The 19,454-nt window shown below is 39.7% G+C and overlaps 1 non-coding gene and 1 pseudogene across 1 annotated transcript; one reads left to right on the top strand and one right to left on the bottom strand.

Annotated features, from left to right (window-relative positions):
* The first annotated feature begins 6,146 nt into the window (after positions 1-6,146).
* On the top strand, positions 6,147-10,302 carry LOC125216580 (annotated as a pseudogene).
* On the bottom strand, positions 8,460-8,560 carry LOC125202946. Its single transcript, XR_007173272.1, has one exon. It is a non-coding gene; the product is annotated as a U6 spliceosomal RNA (small nuclear RNA).
* Positions 10,303-19,454: the final 9,152 nt, after the last annotated feature.

The raw sequence follows: 19,454 nt of genomic DNA on the forward strand, positions 1-19,454 counted from the left end.
GTGCAAGGCCAAAGGGACAAAACAACAAACAATTTGTGTGCACAATTTCATAAACAACAATAGACCCAACAATTGATGGAATTTCGGCCTATAACTTTGTAACATTCACATAAATTGTAACATCCCGGAATTTAGAACCCTAATTTTAGAGCCCTAGAATTAATTGTTGATGACGTGGAATCGAGAATGCATTTATTTCATGAGTTGATATGGTCGAATTGAGTTTAGGGTTTGCGTTGAAAGTTTGAAAAGTCAAACTTATTGATTTTATGATGTGGCATGTGATTTATTTATTTGTGAGATTTTGTGGTAAATTAATTGTTTAAGGGTGAGTGAGAATATTAGAGAAAAATTTCCATAAATACTTGTCACCCTAATTCTTGTGATTTTCGAACCCTAGACCCCTTTGAAGAGAAATTCTATTTCTTCCGGAATTTATTTAATCCTTGGGATATTTATCCAAATTAGATTCCAAGAGCCAATTATTTCCTTATTTTGAAGATGGAAAAAATCGAGCCCCTTGTCTAATAGTGATTTTCGAAAATCACTATGTGGAAAGGAAATATTATTTTGCTTATTTAATTGATTCCTTACTTGATTTCCTTCCATACCTAGAATTCAAATATTCTACCAAATCTTTCCATACTTCAAGAGATCTTGCCTTACTTTATTCTAGTCAATATTCAAAAATCCATGTCTTATTTAAAATGCATAGAAATCGCCCCTTACCTTGCTTCATGGAGGATTTTCCTTATTTTTTATTTTGCTCCATAATATTTTATTCTATATGGAAAAATACCAAAACAAAGTCTTGGCTATTTTTGAGAGCCTAATTTTCGAAAACTAGGGAGATTTGCCCTAGGATCTATTTTTGTTAATTCTTCTTCCCTACTTCACAATATTATTTTATTTATTTATTTAATTGGGAGAATGAGATCTTACCAAATATTCTATTCTAATTACCTAAAGATCTTGTTAAGCACTATAAATAAGAACCAAAACCCCTAACCCTAGCCCCATATTTTCGGCCCCCCAATCCCATACACTCTCTCAAATTTTCTTCTTCTACTCTCCAATATTTTGCTATCTTTTGGAGAAGAATTGAAGTTTAATCCAAGAACTTTGAAGAATCAAGGCTAATACTTGTTTTCTACCAATCGTTTTTCTCAAAAAGGTATTTTGTTTAAGAGTTATGCTTGTTCTTCTTCTACTTCTTCTTTTTATTCTTCTAACCGGTTAATCGGTCTTCTTGAACCCTCATGCATCTTGATTGAGTGAAAGAGGGATAAAAAGGGATGTGAGAACATGTGTATGTGTGTGTGCCGTGTGTGTGTGTGCCGTGTGTGTGTGTGTGCGCGTGTGTGTGTGTGCGCGTGTGTGTTGTTGTGTTGTGTAATGTGTATTTGATGGTTAAATAATCTTGTGTGATAAACATGATCTTGGTTAATTAGTAATGATAAGATGAATCATTGGGAAGAGGGTAAAGTAATGAGACATGCATGAGTAAGAATAGTATTTGAACCTAATTTGTGATATGTGCCTATGTGATTAAAAGGTGAAACTTTGATTGCGAAGCCGGATAACGGAAAAGCGAAACTACTTGAAAACTAAGCAATCGAGGTGGGCTTTACTCTAAAAACTCTCTTTTATTTTATCAAAATGTTGTTGGGCGATATAAGGGTGGTTTAACTGTTATGCCATGCTTATGTTTGTTTTAATGTGATATCGGATATGTTTATACGAATTCGGGTCTGAGTATGGGCCGCAAGCTCTACCAGGCTGTGTACACGATGGGATCGAGAGCCGTCCTTGCTAGTCGGCCGGTCTCGTGGGCGAAAAGTGTGGCCACACTTTCGTCGCACCATGGAATGATTGTTATTTGATGAGAAAATTGGAGGTTATTTTGACTGGCCAGTCTATGAAAATATATTTTGTGATACTCGTGAATATTCTTTTTAACTGCTTAAAACTCGAGTTCACTTGGTAAAGGTGGCATAACTTATAAAATGTTTTGGCAACGAGCTCACTGAGTATTTCAAAATACTCAGCCCTGCATGTGTTTTCCTTATGTGCAGGTTGAATGATGACGAGCGGTGGCGGGTGTTGAGCAGCTTAATTAATTAATATGGATGTGTTGAACTCTAAGTGTAGTTGTGTCACCATACATAGATATGCTTTTCTCTTGGTCGTTTTCCGCTGAATTTTTGATATTCTTTAGAATTTCTTTTTGGAATATTTGCATCTTACTTTCGGTTGTGGCCTTAGCCCTTTTCTCGTGATTTTGTCTGGGATACTATGTCGTATTCTTAAGGTTTTGACCCTCATTTATGATATCTATTTTCCTTTGAACTTCTAGGTTAAGTTGTTGCATTAAATACTCTAATATTTCTTCCAATTCTTTGGGTCAGTACTCTTTAAATGAAACCCTAGTCTTTGTTTACTTCTTTGGAGCCGGTTACATAAACATACCCAACAACACATATGCAAGTTTATAGCTAATGCCCATGGATAGATTTGGAGATATCTCTTCTTTTTTTTTTTTTGACAATTTTCTAACAATTTCACCCTTTTGGGATTTTTTTTTGTTCTTTTCTTACAAGAACAAGAACCAATGGCTCTGATACCAAATAATGTGAATCTTCTAGATTGAAGACTCATGAATTTGCCCCGGACTTATTCTTGTAAATAAACCCAACAAATAAACAAGATAAACCAAGAAATGGAACAAGAAAAATGAATAAAAGGATAGAGGATGGATTAGTGTTATGATTTAGGTGAAGAACAATAAAGAAATCCCAAAGACACTTTCATATACACACCTAATGGCTCCACAAACTAGCAACACAAGAACTAGCAAGCATACCTTTACAATCAACCTTAGTCCGGCAAAAGATCGAATGCAACCCGAAGGAATTTGATAAGTCTTCAAAAGATGAAGAAGGTGAGCTCTCAAATATGGAGAAATTGTCTCTTACAAATATTCAAAAGCTGCTTGAAATGAACCCTAGCAAGAGTATTTATACTAGGAGTTAAAGAGAAGCAAAATAAAACAAGTCTTGGTCAAAAAGTCACATTTCGGGCAAAACACCCGACCGGGTGTTTCCCACGGCTCATTTCATCCACCCGGGTGAAGTCTCTGGACAAAAACTGATTTCTCGGCAAAAACACCCGGCCGGGTGTTTTTGGGTTGGCAAAACACCCGCCCGCGTGTTTCTTTCTGCATTGCGCGGCTTTCTCAAAACGATCATAACTCTCTCATCCGAACTCCGTTTGGGGCGTGTGAGGTACCCACGCGAAGGTATTTCGACGATGAAGATGATGGTGGTCTTGAATTAGCATTTGGACACCGTCTCAGTAGGCAGATTGACGTTTGAACAGACCTCCAGTTCCGGTTTGGTGCGGGTTCGAGCCGAATTTGGTGTATTGCTCTCGAGACACCCGGGTCTTCCTTCTGGGCCTCCTCTTTGAGCCTTAATCTTGTTATGAACAGACCTAAAGACTTTAGCATCTTCCTACTCATCTTCCTCGTCCTCTTTTGGTGTACGTCCTTGAGCGGTCTCGATGCATGATGTGTGTAATTGGGTTCGCATCATCCCCATCTTCTTGGGAAGGATTTGACCTCAAATCCGGCTCATCTCTTGCAAACTCAAACGGGCTCAAGTCGGACACGTTGAACGTGGGGTGCACCTTGAATTCGCCCGGCAACTCGATGATATAGGCATTGTTGTTGATCCTCTCCTTGACTCGGAATGGGCCACCTCCTCGTGCCGCAAGCTTGAGGTCACGGGACGAGACCTACCAACCCCTAATTCTGATGCTACTTTGAATAAACTCTCTTGTCTTTGTGGTGTGAGTGCACGAAGTTGCACAAGAGAAATTCTGAAAAGAATGCCTAGTTTAAAGTCATTAGAAATTGTGATGGAGTTGAAGCCTTGCGACAATGACGATGATATCAACCCACTGAGTGGCTTGGATTATATCTCAATGGAACTCCATAAACTGAGAAATCTTTTCTATTGTGTACCTAACCCCGAGATGTAGTATGAGTGTATGGTTCCTCTTTCAATGTTTGGATCAAGTTTAAGGATATTGACGTTGAGTGGCTTAGGGTGTTCATGGAAGTACATGAATGATATTGGTTCGCTGCTACCAAATCTTAAGGAACTTAGTTTACAACTCTATGCCTTTTGAGGCCCAGAGTGGGAGATAGAATCATATTGTTTTTTGAAACTCAAGACCCTTATTATTGAAGATAGTGATCTGGTGCGATGGATAGCTCAACATGGAAGCCTCCCAATGCTTGGCCTCCTAAGCATACGACATTGCTACAAATTACATCAACTTGATTGGACGCGCGATCCCTCAGTGGTCACAAAGCCTGCAATTGAATTAATTGAGTGTAATCCTTTAGCCGTCGCTTCTGCCAAGCATTAAAACCAGAATCTCTCTTTCGAGTTTATTGCCACTCTACTTTTTGAGATAAGAAGTGGTAGCTAGACTTGCAACTTGGTTAACAGGTTTGACCCCATATTACTTCCCTACTTACAATTGACTGACTATGGAATTCAATGTGTTTTGCTATATTATGTCATATTTCATTGCTAGTTGATTATTAGTTACCAGTTAGTTTATGAATGAGAATTTAACATTTGAGTGTTGTTCATATTCAGTAAAATGTGTAAATTTTTTATGTGCTCACATCCTTTATTCATTTATCGTTTTTTAGGCAAATGAGAGAGAGAAAAGGATGTCAAACGCTGCGTCAACGATTGCGAATTGTTGATTTTGTTGAGGATTATGAAACCTCGGAGGTGAATTATGTTTGAACATTTATGTACGATGACACATCTTCTTTTCTCCCTTTGTTTGAGGTCTGGTTTTCAATATCTTACATATTCAGGGTGAGGTGACTTAATGGATTGTTGAAATTGTAATTTATGTGACTGGACAGCTTAGTTTCCAACCCTTCTAGTTATTCTTGTTTAGTAACTTGTGAAGATGCTGTCATTGTTGTTTGTTTGGTTAGTTTGAGGATTACAAGAAAGTCGGCATGTTTTGGGCAAAATTCACATTTGGGCAAAATATTAGGCTCCCAAATTGAGAGCCTCTTTTTATAGACACTCAGGGAGGCTATTGAATCAAGGAATTTTAATTGTTTGTCGAAATTGAAAAGAAATCGGGGAGTCACGCATTCAGCAATGCGTGTTTTCCCGTTTTGTGAATTGTTATGCAAAAGTTCATATCATCGCATAATATGTAGTAATCGAATTTGAAATTCAAAATGTATTACCTCTATCGACACTATTTACTGCATTCGTCCCTGCGTATAAGGCTTATTGCCTCAAACTGTAATACGAGTTCACCGATGAATTTACTACTCCAACAGCCTCGCCGATGAATGATGCCGCGAAGCCTAACACCATCGAGATTACATGTACAATTTTCATCCGTAATATAATAGTACTAATTTCGTAAGTCATCTAGCTAGGTCAACATGACACACAATGATACCAAATTTTTAATACTCTCTCCGTCTCGCTTAAGATGACACGTTTTCCTTTTTAGTTTGTCTCATCTAAGATGACACCTTTCCTTTTTTGGTAACTTTCTCTCTCCAATTAATTCACTCAACCACTTTTTCTCACTCCTATTAAAATATCCATATTTCTTTATCTCTCTACTTTAATACTTACACCCACCTTCTCTCTCTCCAATTAAACACTTTAACAAATAGTAACTCCTAAAATCTCGTGCCGGCTAAGCAATGTGTCATCTTAGCTGGGACGGATGGAGTACCATTAATAGTATAATTTTACTTCTACTACCCATTATTCGTAAACGTAAGTCATATTCTATTCTAGTAAATTTCCTATGGCATGTTACATGAAATTTCTAGTTCCACGTCAGACTCAAACAGTGATATGCAGTTGTTATGAAAAAGACATAACCCTCTATTTGTCCAAACCTCAATTTCTTTTAATCTCAAGAGCCAATAACAACCGTTAATAAAATGAGTTTGAATAAGTCGCCATAGTCTTTGAACATAAAATTTATTCAATTTATCAAAGCCACTTAGACCCTCTTGTTCTACTATAAACTAAATTAAAAATACATTATTATATGAGAAAAAGTCAAGGTACAGTAGTAAAATCAAAACAAAGTGGTTGGATGTTCCAATTTCTCATTAACTTGCAAGATTCCCCTCAAAATTGGAGGAAATTATTCTGATCCTTCTTTGGGAATGCATACTCTCCACCTCTTACTATTTGTGTCATGCTGGTTGGTAGAGTCGACGATCTCATTGAAATCCATGATATGTCCGGGTCTGCAAACTCATGGGGCCAATGTGAGTGTGGGAGTAATCATCGATGGGAGCTCGAGAATCGGAAAAGAGCAGAAGATAGCCATGAAAATGGCTGCCAAAGATTTGAGCCATTGTTTGAACTTAGCTTTGCACATCAAAGATTTACATGGTAATTCAGCTCTTGCTGCTTCTGCTGGTATGACATTCTTTACTTAGTTTTGTTTGTTTAATTTGCTAAGTTACTTATATTTAGGAGATTGGAAATAAAATCGATTTTGGAGTAGGGGCCTCGTGTTCAAAGTTGTGAAGTCATTGGAGAAATTTGACTTAGGTGAAGTAGGTAGATTTTACTTGGAGGGAAGTAATGTGTATATATGTGCATAGTTGACTTATTTTTTCAATTATGAATGAATGAATTAATGCTTTAGACTCTTGCAATGTGAATTATTATGAATAGATATAGGCATAAGTTTTTATTCATAACCAATAGTCCATAGTATATATTTCATGTTATAATGCTACTATTACATATAAAAATGGTAAAAAGTGAAATGTGATACATTTTGTGGGATGAACGAAAATGGAAAAATGTGACAAAATTCAAGGGATGGAGGGAGTATTTACTATCAACCTATTTTGTTATTGGTCGTTGACACAAATATTTTCAAACGCAGCACTGAATCTCATAAACCACAAACACGTCGACGCGATCATCGGAACCCTAACACTTGAACAAGCCACATTCCTCTCCCACCTCAAAACCCCACCACCCATCATCTCCCTCTCCCCGGCCGCCTAACCTCCGCCACAACCTCCCCCGTCCTTCAACCAGATGACCCTCCCCGCGGCCCACTAAATCCGATGCATCGCCTCACTCATCGCCCATTACCACTGGAAAAATCTCATCTCCATCTCCCAAGACCCAACCCTCTTCCTCCCCCTCTCCCGCGCTCTCCAAACCCTCGGCATCTCCATCGATCTCCACGCCACCGCCCCCGTCCCCCACGCATCCATCGAGAGCGAGTTAACAAAGATGATCGGCGCCACCAACTTGAGGGTCTTCGTCGTCATGCATTGCTCTCTCGAATTCGCAGCGATCTTGTTCGAGAAAGCTCGGGTTTTGGGATTGATGGAGAAGGGCTTCGTGTGGATCGTGGCGGACGAGATCTCGAATCTTCTAGATTCCGCCGATTCATCGCTTCTACTCAACATGGAAGGAGTTCTTGCCATAAAATCAGATTATTCAACTGATCACAACAATTTCAAAGTGTTCAAATCCAAATTCAGAAGAAAATACGAATCCAGTTTTCCATCAGAAGATAATCCGACGCCGAGCATTTACGCCTTCCGCGCTTACGACGCCATCTTCGTCGGTGTTCAAAGGCCTGAGTGGAAAATTAATCTTCAAATGGAAAGGCCGGTTTTCCACAATGTGAATGTTATCGGAAAGAGCTACAGAGAAGTGGCGGTGTGGTCGCCGGAGTTGGGTTTCTCCGGCGATCAGCTGCGTTCGATCTTCTGGCCAGGCGGAGAGCGGTTAGTCCCGAGAGGGTGGAGCTTGGGGAGCAGAGAGAGGCCGTTGAGGATCGGCGGTTCCAGCTAGAGGCGTGTTCAATCAGTTCGTGAAGGTCACGTACAATTACGGTTCAACTTGGATCACCGGATTTTCGATCGAGGTTTTTGAAGCGGCGGTGAAGAAACTGCCGTACGATCTTCAATATGAATTAGTTCCCTTTAATGGCTCCTATGATGAAATGCTTGCTCAAGTTCACAACAAGGTAGTACGTCCTCTGTTTTCCCCTGTTTCAATATTCTTTAAATCTGTGGCAATAGAGCTTGGATGCAGCAGTAGGTGACACCGAAATAATGGCGAGCCGGTACATTCACGCAGAGTTTTCACAGCCTTATATAGAGTCGGGGCTGGTGATGGTGGTGACGGTGAAACCCGGACTTAAAGACTCCAAATTTATAGCTTTGAACCCCATCACCAAGATGATGTGGCTGCAGTTTGCCGCCGTCAGCACAGCAACAGGATTTTTCATCTGGCTCAGTGAATTCGCAGTCGGCAACGACCAATTCACAAGAAATTCCATTTTCCAGACTATATGCTCTATTCTCTGGCTCTCAGTCACCATAATCTCCTTGTCACAAAGTGAGTATAAGTTACAATTTCTCGATTTTTGTGTGTGATCCTTGCTATGGCCCATGCTAATATTCACTCAATCGTTCCAATTTTATTGGATGTCCCCGAGGAACTTATGGAATGTTCCCAATCTACCCTTTTTGTCCCATATCGACTTAGAAAAGATCCTTGTCCCTTTATGCTTAAGGCTCACTTCAAATGAGTTGGTTTCTAATAGGCTAGTCATTTAAGTTGAATTCTCATGTTTGGTCTGTATGTTGGTCGTATTAAGGGATGATGAGCTCAATACTCATACAGTGAACTCCGTGTTTTATCGCAGGAGAGAACATCAAGAATTCAACGTCCAAGCTCGTGCTGGCGGTGTGGATATGTGTGACTTTCGTGGTGGGAGTGAGCTTCACAGCTGTCCTAAGCTCGATGATGACAGTTCTGAGATTGGAGCCATCTGTGAGGGAGATGAAGTTTTGAGGAACTCCAATGCAGCTGTAGGATGCAATGTCAAATCTTTCATATGGCCCATGTTAATATTCTCTCAATCGTTCCAATTTTATTGGATGTCCCCGAGGAACTTATGGAATGTTCCCAATCTACCCTTTTTGTCCCATATCGACTTAGGAAAGATCCTTGTCCCTTTATGCTTAAGGCTCACTTCAAATGAGTTGGTTTCTAAGAGACTAGTGTTTTAAGTTTAGTTCTCATGTTTGGTCTGTATGTTAGTCGTATTAAGGGATGATGAGCTCAATACTAATACAGTGAACTCCGTGTTTTATCGCAGGAGAGAACATCAAAAACTCAACGTCGAAGCTTGTGCTGGCGGTGTGGATATGTGCGACTTTCGTGGTGGCAGCGGGCTTCACGGCTGTCCTAAGCTCGATGATGACCGTTCCGAGATTGGAGCCATCTGTGAGGGAAATAGACGTTTTAAGGAACTCCAATGCAGCTGTAGGATTCAATGTCAATTCCTTCATCTGTGGTTATCTCATCAATGTCCTAAACTTCAAACCCAACAATATCAAGAAGGTCAATTCCATTGATGATTATTCCCGAGTTTTAGACAACGGTGAGATCAAAGCAGCTTTCTTCGTCGCGCCACATGCCAAGGTTTTCCTCGCCAAGTATTGCAACGACTACATTCTATCGGGGCCTAGTTTCAAACTAGGTGGCTGTGGATTTGTAAGATACTATCAACTTCTCTTCCTTTTTTTTCCTACAGTCGAAGGACATGCTTGGTATGATAAAACAGATTGAAAATGGGATATGAATGGATATATAATGTAAAACAAGTCATATTTTAGATTTTTCTTGTTGATTTTGTATATGTTTGTACATGATCAGGCATTTCAAAAGGGATCTCCATTAGCAATTGATATATCAGAAGCAATACTCAAAGTATCACAGAGTGGACATGTTGACACATTGGAGCAGAACATGCTCCATCGCTCCAACTGCACTTCGTCACCAGCAGCGTCACAGAAGGCGGCTGACGACATAAGATTAGGCCCAGGTCCGTTCTCCGGCTTGTTCATGATCCTAGGTTGCATACTAGGTTTTGCATTCGTCGTTGCAGTCGTGCATTTGGCGAGGGCGAGGTGGACCAGCTTTCGCGAAGCGGTATGGGTTTCAATGGTAGTGATAAGAGAGTGTTGCACAAGATTTGGGGCCACATATTTTGGTGTTCGTCATTAGACGAATCCGGTTCGTGTCATGTATGTTAAAACTACATCTGGTGAAAAAAGTTTATCAATGTAGTGTAGACTAGTTTGTGATTTTTGTATTCACACACATGCCTAATTAAGTGTGTTTTCATATAAATTTTCATTTCAAGATGTAAGAAAATGAATGTTTTCTTGCTTTATCAAACACATTATTCTCACTCATAAATAAAAAGATTGAAGAAACAACATTGTAATATAACTGAAATGATGGGATATGGCGACACTTGACCCCTTTTGCTCTCTCATTTGCCTGATAAAATTGATAAATGAAAATAGGATGTGAGCGTACATAAATATTCAAATGAATTGAGATTGAATTGATGTGGTTTCTGCAAATTAAATGTAGGAAAGCTAACCTGTTAACCAAATTGAGAATCTACTACGACTTCTCATCTCAAAACGAAGAGTGGCAACGAACTGTAAAGTGAGATTTCGGTTGTAATTGTTTGGCAGATGCAACAGCTAAGGCATAGTACTCAACTAATTTAATAGTAGGCGTTGTGACCATCAAGGGATCACACGTCGAATTGAGTTGTTGTAATCTGTAACAATGTCGTATGCTTAGGAGCTCTACCCTTGGTAGGCTTCCATGTTGCGCTCTCAATTGCACCAAATCCATATCTTCGATTACAAGCGTCAAAAGTTTCAAAAAACGATTAGATTCTATATCCCACTCTGGGCGTCGAAAGGCATAGTTTTGCAATTTGAGATTCTCAAGATTTGGTAGCAACAAACCAATGTCATTCATGTGTTTCCATGAACACCCTAAGCCACTCAACTCCAACCTTATTAGACTTGATGGGAACATTGAAAGTGGTACCATGACCTCATATATCATATCAGGATTCATTACATCTCAAGCCACTCAATGAGTTGCTATCATCATCATCATCATCATCATCTTCAAGTCCATCAGAATCACTAAGCTCTTTAAATTAGGGATTCTGTTGAGAATTTTTGTAGTGCAACTTTGAACACTCACACCAAAAAGACTTGAGAGTTTGTCCAAAGTAGCTCCAAAATTAGGGGTTGGTAGGTCTCTTCCACAAATCTTAATATGTTCTAGTTCTTTCATGTCCCATATTTCTACCGGAATATATGATAGAACTCCACGCCTTTTAATATTCATAGGTGGATGGATAATCAGGTCTTCAAGGTGAAAAAGGTTGGATATTGTAATAGGAAGTTCTTCGCTTTCAAGGTGAAAAAGGTTGGATATTGTAATAGGAAGTTCTTCGCTGCAAGTTAAGGCAAGGTACCTTAGACAAACTAGTTTCATAATTTGACGTGGGATATGGTAAAACCGGACCTTAAGAGCATCTAGTACCCTAAGCAGCTTGAAATCCATGGCATCTATTGGTATCGGATATTGGTGGTCAGGACCATAACAAAGGAGAGAACGAACAGTGGATGCACAATCATATTTTATTGAATCATACACTTGTCGAAGGCAAATAAATTATGAAAATGGGCACACAACCGACGTTGGTCTTTCTCAACATCATCACAGCTTTGCAAAACATGCAAAAACCTGATCTTACTAGCTTCTCTCCTACACAAGTGCTGCCAGTAAGAATGCACGCGAAACTCTTTCGTTGAAAACCAAGAATGTGGATCTAATTCTAGACTTGATCCGTATAAAACAAGATTATACCAGATAGAAAGCATTACCGAGCAGTTCATCATACAGTCTTCCAAAGTTTCTTTTTCTAACGGTTCAAGAAACCCCTCAGCACTCAACCGACAGAAGAGGTAATGCATATCGACATTAGTGAATGGAGGGGAAGCTCCCAAATAGAGAAAAAACATTTTCAAATGTTGAGGTAAGTAGTCATAGCTTGGGAAAAGTACCTATGAAATTTGATCATACGCATCCATGAAGACCGGATTATGTTGTTTTTCAGCTACCTCAGTCCAATTTTCTATAGTTGTTTCTTTATTCGGATAGGAGCTCTGCAACTGTGACTATCATAAGTGGAAGACCTTCACACTTTTTGGCAATCTTCTCTCCCAATGTCTTAAGGTGAGGAAGGAAATCCTCTTGAGCGAAAACCTTCTCACAAAGTAATTCTTACTTTCTTCTTCATTCAATAAGCGTACCAAACCTCGATCTAGACATTCTTTCATTCTTACCCTGCTTGTAAGCAAGATTCGAACATTCTCTTGTGACAAGTTATCCATTACTCGTGTATCCCATTCCCATACATCATCCAACACAATGAGACATTTCTTATCCTTCAATATCTCATCCAAGAGTCCAACCAATTTCTCATTGTCATCATCGTCTCCTTAGATAAGCATTTGGTCGCTGACTCGACTTATTTTAACACAAGTGATACCCGCAAGTGTACGGGGCTAGTGTATCAATTAGCAAGCAAGAGTATCGTATCCCACAGAGACTAATTTATATCAACTTAACTACCACGAACAAATATTGACTACTATCTAGAGAATCAGGAAAAGTTTGGTTTTGTTCTAACACTACGAAAAGCATAAAATGAACAAGTAAATAAATAAAAGCTCTTATCCAATCAAATTGTCTTACCTTTTGGTGTCTCTAGAGTTACTAAGTCGACCACAATTATAGATTAAACCCCCTCCCGAGGTGAGAAACCTGTAGATTAGGTGCTAGGATTGAAGTCCCCTTCTAATCCTAAAACCCCTTACTCTCAAAAGCTCGATTAGATCAAAGACCTCACTCAAAACCTCAACTCTCCCGAGTTTTATTGCATTAAGGTGTGCATTATTCTTATTTCCAGATTAATTATTTCATCTCCCGACTAATCTAATTAATCTTATACCATCAAATGGTGATTAAGCAATTGAAAGGAATAAACCCAAGAATAATCAAATAACTACAAGAGCAAGGCGAGAACAAAATAAATTGGATAAAAACTATGAAATTAGTGCATCTTCACCAAGAATTCTACAAGAAATGTTTAGCTACTCATGTTCACAAAAACCATGTTTGAAACAAAGAATTCAATGAAAGACATAAGAGATGAATACTAAGAACTCCTGTGGGACGAATCTAGGAATGAAGTCTTCAATCTTCCAATCTAGAGCCTTCAATCTTCAATTCTCTCTCTCAAGGTGTTCTTGGGGGTGTATGTGAGTGATGGAGGGCGTAGGTGTTGAATCGATGTGAACCCTAGGCGTTTTCCCTTTAATCTTCCAAAAAAAATCGCGTTTTTGCCAAAAGAATACGCCAAAATAGCGTACCCGGCCGGGTGGAATTATAAAGAGCAAAATTCACCCGGCCGGGTGGTCATTTTCGACCCCTTTCTGGCCATTTCCCGCAGAATTACAGGACCCGGCCGGGTGAATTTACATTGTAATTATTCACCCGGCCGGGTGTAAGTTTCTGGATAGCGCAGTGTTCTTGTAACGGCCATAACTTCTTCTACCGAACTCCGATTGAGGCGTGCAAGATACCCACGCGAAGCTCTTTCGAAGACAAAGAGATTGATATGTATTATGGGATGATTGGACTTCAAAATCTCCAGTAAATATTGTCTCAAAGCAAGGCTGCTGCACATCCACATATTTTGTACCTTTTTCTACACATTCTTAACAAAATGGTCAACATACCAATATAATATAGAGGTATATATAAACATGTCCAATAATAGACAAAATATGATCAAATTCATACATAACCACCCTGTAAAACCATGTAAAATCCAAGTATATCAACTCCCCCAAACTTAAATAATTGCTAGTCCTCGAGCAATGAAGAAAAAGAACTAAAAGAAGACTTGGATTTAAATGGGTTTAGACATCATTATTGTTTCAAAGAGTATGGAATAAAAGAGCATATCACAATACAAATTCTATCAATTCAAGCCATCGAGTGCACTCTTACTACTAACTCATATATCACCTTGGATTCATGCTTCTCTCAAGATATGTGTATGCGTATCTCACTCTCAAAAGTGTATGTATAGAAATAATACTCTCAAATCAAAATACAAGTAGTGTTTACCATAGGCTTGTTCCAAATCAAACATCTCCTCTACTAGAATGTGAATGTGAATCTAAAATCAGAAATGACTTATTAAGGTTGTAACGTGGCTCTTTGGACGGTAGGGAAAATTTAGGCTTAAGTGGCTGAAAAGTATAAGAAGCACAAATACCCACATACTACAACTCCCAACAAAACACCATTTCCCAATACAAATCTCAGATAAGTAAGACTTTGTCAAACTTCTTCCTCCCATCCGATCCCCACTTATTTAGAAACCCAACCAAAAACTTTTCTAGACTTCGTCTAGCTTATACCTCCATAAATTTATTGTTTTTTTTTCTTTTTTTTTTCTTCCTCTAGACTTCGTCTAGCTTATACCTCCATTTTTTTTTACAACGCCCCATATGTGCTTCCAAGTTTGTAGGCTTATCACTTTGACGGTAACTCAACAATTATTTGACATTGGAATACTTTTTAGGCTAGGAGGGCTAACTAGGGATTAAGACAAAAATATACACTTGTGAAGGGGAAAACAAAGAATGCCTAACGCCATCTCCTAAATTCACATTCACTATGTAAATTTAATATGATTAGGAGCAAGTTCTAGAAACAACAACAAGCATATGATAAAATCACAAAAAAAAAATGAAGTTTTGGCTCAAATCTCACTCGGGTAATAGCATGAATCAAGGCAAACAAGCAATTCGTTACTTATGCACCTATTACTCAAACTTTTAAGTCAAAGACCATGATAGCTTAAAAGATGGATGGAGTTTTTATCATTAACAACTAGTCTTTACCCCAAGAAACCAGAATTCAAATAAGTTCAAATTCAATTCCACAACAACCAAAATCAAAACAACTCACGGAGGTCTAAAGCAAAACAAATCTACCCTAAAACATAAATAAAAGCAACAAAAGACAACTAATCAATTTGAAACAAAAATAAAGCAGTAAAATACCTCATAAGGCTCACTATCCACCATATCACCCCCCAAACTTATTCAAGGCTATGCAAAGAATAAGTTTGAAAAGTTGGTGGAGAAGGGAGACTTATATGATAGGCAAACTAAAGCAAAAAGAATCTAAAAGTTACCTACTAGGGGTTACCTCCCCTATAGTGCCTTTGGTTATCGTCGTTGGCTCGACGTCTTCAATAAGCTCATCATTTCACTTCCCCATTAATGGGGATGTTGGCTTCTTCTTCGTGTTCAAGCTGATACATTCTTGCCAACCTCTTCTTCCACCAAGTCTTCTTCACCAAGTTAGTATTTGATTTGAGCTCTAACTTTGTTGTGATCGATATTCCTGATTCCTCTTCCTTCGTCTTCTTGGGCTTTCTCTGTCTTCCTTTGCAATGAGTTGATCCACCGCATGGGCCAAATAGACACTTTGGTAAGGAAATATTCTCGACCTTGGGTTTTACCCTTTGACCCTTTTGAACCTGTAAAACGTTTACAACTTTGCACTCTTTCTTCATAGCAAGCTCTTCCACTTTAGGACTCCCCATGGCCTTGTAGATGGACAAGATATGGTGTTTGTTGCCCATGCGAAGGGTAATCTCTCCCCTTGAAACATCAATCAATGCTTTCCCCGTCGCTAAGAATGGTCGACCAAGGATAAGCGGCACATTCCTATCTTCTTCCATGTTAAGCACGACAAAATCAACGGGAAATATAAAGTCATTTACCCGCACTAACACATCTTCTATGATCCCTTCAGGATAGGTGACGGATCTATCGGCCATTTGGAGCGTGATTCTTGTCGGCTTGAGAGTGCCGATTTTCATCTTCCTAAAGAAGGATAGGGGCATCAAGTTGATGCTCGCCCCCAAATCACACAGAGCCTTCGTGTGTTTGTCATCACCAATGACACATGATATGTTGAAGCTTCCAGGGTCCTTAAGCTTTGCCGGTAATTTTTTCTTAATTATGGCACTGCAATTCTCCGACATGCTCACTGTTTCGTAGTCCACCCACTTTGTCTTCTTGGAGATCACGTCTTTTAGGAACTTTGCATACATAGGCATTTGTTGCAGAGCCTCTACTAGTGGGATGTTCACATTCACCTTCGAAGATGTCCAATAATTTTTCAAATTTCTCATCCACAACCTTCTTCTTGATTCAGCTAGGGAACGGTATCTTAGGAATATATGGCTCCAATCGAGGTGGTTCAGGTTGTTTCGTCTCTTCCTCAATAACATTATCCTGTGCAGTCTCTTCACCAACCTCTTTTTCCACTTCATTGGGTTGAATGGTCGCACAGATGGCTTTGCACTCTTTGTGTTTGACGGGATCAGTGCTTATATTGCCAGGAAATTGCCCCGGATTGGATAGAGTTCCCACAGCTTGGTAAATTTGACTAAGTTGAGTATTGATGCTCTCCATGTGTATGTTCAAACTTTTCACATTTGCTTCTACCTTGTCCAGCCTCTGATTAGATTGTGTCATGCAATCTCCTGCTTGCTTCATGAAAGCCATCTACACCTCTCCAAGCTCTTCCTTCTTCGGCTCCTTGACTTGGCCATTAGATACGTGGAATCCTGGTGGTGGCTGCAGAGCGTTGTTGGCATTCCCGTAAGACAAGTTGGGGTGCACCTTGTTCCCATAGTGGTTGTAATTACCACCCCCTTGGTTGGGGTGGTAGTTGTTGAAGTTTCCATTATTGCCACCTTGGTGAATGTAGTTCACATCTTCAACCCCTTGTCGACTTTTGAGCCCAGATGGCTCTGTTGACATAAAACCAAGCTTGCTAGTTAAGAAGTCTAGCTACTTGGACATCATGTCCATCCTATCAAAATCAGATACAGATGTCACCCTGTAGGATTTGCTTCTCTCATTCTTCCACTTATCATCGTTGGAGGCCACCCTCTCAATCACCTCTAACGCATCGTCTTCTCCCAACTTAAGGAGTGATCCCCCTGCACTCATATTCAACTCGCGTATTGCCTCCGGAGTGGCTCCCCTGTGGAAAGTTACGATCTGTTGCCCCGGGCTTAACCCGTGGTTGGGACATCTCTTCATCAGGTATTTGAATCTCTTCCATGCCTCGTGAATATTCTATGAGGATGCATTGCATAAGAGATGACTTCAGCTTGGCGCTTGAGTGCCTCGCTCGGTGGGTAGTATTTGTCCAAGAAGAGCTCAACCATTGCATCCCAAGTTTCGACCGAGTTGGGATCCATGCTATCGTACCACTCCCTAGTATCATCCTTCAAAGAAAAAAGGGAACAATCTGAGGCGAATCTGATCGTCGGAGACCCCATTAGCCTTCACCGTGTTGCTGATTTGTATGAACTTGGTCAAGTGTTTGTTGGCATCTTCCGAACCTGTTCCACCAAATGCATGTGCTTCTGCCCTGTTTATCAATCCCGGCTTTAACTCAAAGCTGTTGGCCGCAATCCCGGCATTATTGATTGGTGGATTAGCAACTTATCTATATGCATACAGATTCTGCACGGGCTGAACTGGTGGTCTTGCGTTCCGCTCATCTAACTGCCTCTCTGCATGTTGGCCATCTGCTCACGGAGTTGACGAATAACAGGATCCTCGTTGTTTTTTTCATTGTTGTGGTTCTCATTGTTGTTCTCCTCCCCATTCTCCATTAAGATTGGAGAATTACGCTCGTACTGTATAGGTGACGAAGGTGGAGAAAGAGTAGGTATTGGAGTTCTCTGAACGGGGGAGGGTGGACGCCTATGACCCGGTGAAGATACGCGGATCCTCTGGTTCAACCTCCTCTGAGCGTTCCTCCTCCTATTGGATGCATTGATCTCGAGATCAATGGTTTCTAAAGGTAGACCTTGACAACGAGTTCGCATACAACCTGAGAAAAGAAACATAAGATTAGAGAACTCAAAAATAAAAATAAAAATAAAGCAAATAAAATCTAGACTAGTAATCTCAATTATTATCACGGTATTAAGCTCTAACGATGCAAAATTATCCCCGGCAACGGCACCAAAAACTTGACTCGACTTATTTTAACACAAGTGATACCCGCAAGTGTACGGAGCTAGTGTATCAATTAGCAAGCAAGAGTATCGTATCCCACAGAGACTAATTTATATCAACTTAACTACCACGAACAAATATTGACTACTATCTAGTGAATCAGGAAAAGTTTGGTTTTGTTCTAACACTACGAAAAGCATAAAATGAACAAGTAAATAAATAAAAGCAAGTAAACACGGAGTGAAAAGATATATGGAGAAAATTGTAGAATTCAAGGATCCGATGCACAATTCCAAGCTCTTATCCAATCAAATTGTCTTACCTTTTGGTGTCTCTAGAGTTACTAAGTCAACCACAATTATAGATTAAACCCCCTCCCGAGGTGAGAAACCTGTAGATTAGGTGCTAGGATTGAAGTCCCTTTCTAATCCTAATACCCCTAACTCCCAAAAGCTCGATTAGATCAAAGACCTCACTCAAAACCTCAACTCTCCCGAGTTTTATTGCATTAAGGTGTGCATTATTCTTATTTCCAGATTAATTATTTCATCTCCCGGTTAATCTAATTAATCCTATACAATTAAATGGTGATCAAGCAATTGAAAGGAATAAACCCAAGAATAATCAAAAAACTACAAGAGCAAGACAAGAACAAAATTAATTGGATAAAAACTACGAAATTAGTGCATCTTCACCGAGAATTCTACAAGAAATGTTTAGCTACTCATGTTCTTCACAAAAACCATGTTTGAAACAAAGAATTCAATGAAAGACATAAGAGATGGATACTAAGAACTCCTGTGGAACGAATCTAGGAATGAAGTCTTCAATCTTCCGATCTAGAGCCTTCAATCTTCAATTCTCTCTCTCAAGGTGTTCTTGGGGGTGTATGTGAGTGATGGAGGCGGTAGGTGTTGAATCGATGTGAACCCTTGGCGTTTTCCCTTTAATCTTCCATAAAAAATCGCGTTTTTGCCAAAAGAATACGCCAAAATAGCGTACCCGGCCGGGTGGAATTATAAAGAGCAAAATTCACCCGGCCGGGTGGTCATTTTCGACCCCTTTCTGGCCATTTCCCGCAGAATTACAGTACCCGGCCGGGTGAATTTACAGTGTAATAATTCACCCGGCCGGGTGTAAGTTTCTGGATAGCGCAGTGTTCTTGTAACGGCCATAACTTCTTCTACCGAACTCCGATTGAGGCGTGCAAGATACCCACTCGAAGCTCTTTCGAAGACGAAGAGATTGATATGCATTATGGGCTGATTGGACTTCAAAATCTCCAGTAAATATTGTCTCAAAGCAAGGCTGCTGCACATCCACATATTTTGTACCTTTTTGTACACATTCTTAACAAAATGGTCAACATACC

The sequence above is a fragment of the Salvia hispanica genome, chromosome 1 (assembly GCF_023119035.1).
Source record: "Salvia hispanica cultivar TCC Black 2014 chromosome 1, UniMelb_Shisp_WGS_1.0, whole genome shotgun sequence".
Classification (NCBI taxonomy): Eukaryota; Viridiplantae; Streptophyta; class Magnoliopsida; order Lamiales; family Lamiaceae; genus Salvia; species Salvia hispanica.